We start from the raw sequence: 3427 nt of genomic DNA, 5'->3' as shown, positions 1-3427 counted from the left end.
AAACAGATACTCTGCATAAGGAGAAAAGCCATAGCACGACATTTAATGCACAACCTGAGTCACCTCAGAATGTTACATATATTGACTTCTTAATTCATATAGTATCAGGAACTCAACTGCTTGGTTGGTGACGGGGTTGACCTGGTTTCAGGAGGATTATTCCTGAAATAATTAAGGAAAGGGGGGCTCAATCTTTCTTCTTGGTTGCTTGCTCCTCCCCAGCAACTTCATCTTTCTTCTTGTCCTCAACTTCTTGGGCATCTTCTCCTTCACCTTCACCTCCTTCCTCCTTTGTGTCCTCAAATTCTTCCTTGGCACCTTCTTCCTCTTCCTCTCCTTCCTCTTCCTTAGGCTCTTCCTTCTCCTTCTCTTCCTCTTCAGCTTCTCCTTCAGAGGGGGGTTCATCCTTAGCTTCCTTGGCTTTTGCAGCCTCAATGGTCTCCTCCACCTCAATCTGCTCCTCCTGGACATGGCTTCTGTATTAAGAAGGGAAGGAATGAGCAGACATCAAGTAGGAGCTGGTCTGTAAACCACTGTAGGCAGATTGGCCAAAGACTTGGGAATAATGGGAGTAACCGCTGGCTATGCTTCCCATACTGGTGAAACTGAGCCAGGTCTCCTCACCTTCTAAGAGTTTCCTATAAGCTGAAATGTCAATGTCCAAAGCCATCTTCACATTGAGGAGGTCCTGGTATTCTTTTAAATATCATGCCATTTCACTCTTTGTAGTTCTCAATTCATTTTCTAATTTGTTGATTGTGTCCTGCATAGCACTAATGTTGGCGTTCTGCTTATCTTCCAGGTCTTTCAGCTGCTTTTCCAGCACTTCGTTCATGCCCCGGCATGCTTCCATTTCTAGGGTCTTGGCCTTGAGCAGGCAACGGCTCTCAGAACCTCATCCTTGGCAGCGTGCACTGCTTCGGTGTTCTTGGCAGCGCTCTCAGTCAGCACGGTGAAGTGGCTCTTGAACCATTCTTTGGCATTCTGCATGTTCTTGGCAGCCAGCTTCTAATACTGGGGGCGAATGTCCTTGAGTGTGGTGGAGAGGTTGGGCTTGGAGAACACGTCCATCTCCACAGAGATCTGAGCATACTGGATCTGTGCCTGCAGCTCAGCGATCTCCTCTTCGTGCACCTTCTTCAGAAAGGTGATTTGGTCCATCAGGCTGCTGATGCGCTCTTTGAGCTCAGCATCAGTGAGAGCCACCTCGTCTGCACCTTTGTAAGCCTGCAGCAGCTGGCCCTCAGCGTCCTGGTGATTCAGCACCTCTTCCTTATATCATGCCTGCAGGTTGCTACATGATTTGAGGTCTTTAATTTCTAACCACCAAAGATTCAAAGGACTATTTTTTCCATGAAGTTTAACATTAACATTAGTGAATTCATGTATTCATGTGTTTTTATTGTAAACGTTTGAATTATTCACATTGCCATAGATCCTGAACTCATAAGTGTGAACCATGCACAGCCCCTCTTGAGCCCCAGTGCTTTCTAATGGGGTCCCAAGGCTGAGCCCCCAATTCCGCTGCCCTCTCCTTGCCAAGGACCAGGACACAGTGGGGTGGGGTGCAGGCATCCCATTTTTATTAAAATGTTCAACCCGCGCCTGCTCCACTGGTGTCTGCAGGTGGCACAGGGGCAGACAGTGATCCCAGGAGCAGACGGTGATCCCAGAGGTGCTCGCCACCCCTGCCAGAGCTCAGCCATGATGGTCAGGGTGAGACAGCCCCGCCAGGCCTCATGGCTGCAACTTGGACCTGCTTCCTTAACCAGGGACCTGGCACAGGGCTGGAGGCAGTGGCGCTTCCTCCCCAGCCCACAGTGGAGCGGGTCCCTGCAGTTTCAGAACCAAACTCCAAGGGCCTCCCTGGGCAGCAGCAGCCCTGAACCCACCGGGTCTCCCTCGATCCTGCCAAGGCTTGCTTTTCACACTTGCTTCTCACACTTGCTGAAAAACTTCTCGGTCCGCTTGCCATAATAATCAGTTCTGGCTAAAAGAACTGGGGACTCTAGCAGGCCTGAGGGGACTGGGCTCCGCCATCTTATAGCTATGGGCTCTGCCATCTTTGTGACGGAGTGATGGTTAATTTGCATATAACCCTTTTATTAGATAGGATATAAAAACCCAGGGTCTATAACGACCGAACACCAGAAGTCAGCTCTGCAGTCAGAGCTGGGTTGCTGTGGCAACCCAGCACTGATTGCAGCTGGTGTGGGCGCACGACCCAGCACTGACTCTAGAGGGGGCTGCAGATCAGGCTGGGAGAAAGAGGCAGGGTCTGATCTGCAGCCTCTGTGGCAGCTATTGATCAGCCATTGCCTTTCTCTTTCTCTCTGGGCTTAGCCAGCAGCCGCACCTCTCTTTCTCTCCAGGCCTCCACGAGGGCAGCTGATCAGCTCTGCCTCTCTGATCAGGCCTGCAGATAGGCCCAGAGATGCTGACTGTCATAGAAACTGACTAATCAGAACCAAATCTTGGTGAACTGTGTGGAGTCAATGGCTGCCTAAGAGGCGGAGCTTTTGATGCTGACTGGCATAGAAATCAACCAATCAGAACCAAATCTGGGTGAACTGTGAAAGCCAATGGCTGCCTAGAAGGCAGAGTTTTTGACACTGACTGGCATAGAAACCGACCAATCAGAACCAAATTGGCCTGCAGAGGAAGACAGTTGGGGGTGAGATCAGGCCATCAGGGGAGAGCAGTTGGGGGCGATCAGGCAGGCAGGCAGAGAGGTTAGGGGCAATCAGGCAGGCAGGCGAGTGGTTAGGGATGATCAGAGCTATAATTTTATGCTATATACTTGTGGCCCGGTACACAAAATTTGTGCATGGAGAGGGGGTTGCCTCAGCCCAGCCTGCACCCTCTCCAATCAGGGACCCCTTGGGGGATGTCCGATTGCCAGAGATTGGGCCTAAACCGGCAGTCGGACATCCCTCTCACAATCCTGGACCGCTGGCTCCTAATCACTCACCTGCCTGCCAGCCTGGTTGCCACTAACTGCCCTCCCCACTGGCCTGGTTGCCTCTTACTGCCTCCCCTGCCAGCCTGGTTGCCCCCAACTTCCACCCTCTGCCAGCCTGGTTGCCCCCAACTGCCCCCCTCTGCTGGCCTGGTTTCTCCCATGGCCCCCCTACTGGCCTGGTAGCCCTACGCAGCCTGCTGTCCAGTCATTTAGTTGTCCCTCACTAACCCTCCTGCCAGCCTGGTCGCCCCACACAGGTTGCCTGTTCAGTCGTTTGGTTGTCCCCCACTAACCCCTCTGCCAACCTGGTTGTAGGCAGCCATCTTGTGAGGGTATGAGTGTTAATTTGCATATTACCTCTTTATTATATAGGATAAAAGTGCACTGCTCTAAGTAGCTAAATTTCTGTTAATTTGTTATGTGGCAATGGATTACAAATGACTAATACATCTGTGACCCATAAAA

The 3427-nt window shown here is 51.3% G+C and overlaps 1 pseudogene; it reads right to left on the bottom strand.

The window, feature by feature from the left end:
• Positions 1 to 187: 187 nt before the first annotated feature.
• LOC102248991 lies at positions 188 to 2063 on the bottom strand (annotated as a pseudogene).
• Between the last annotated feature and the right edge of the window lie 1364 nt (positions 2064 to 3427).

Source organism: Myotis brandtii, unplaced genomic scaffold, assembly GCF_000412655.1.
Source record: "Myotis brandtii unplaced genomic scaffold, ASM41265v1 scaffold1370, whole genome shotgun sequence".
Taxonomy (NCBI): Eukaryota; Metazoa; Chordata; class Mammalia; order Chiroptera; family Vespertilionidae; genus Myotis; species Myotis brandtii.
This window is presented reverse-complemented; position numbering and strand designations above follow the sequence as displayed.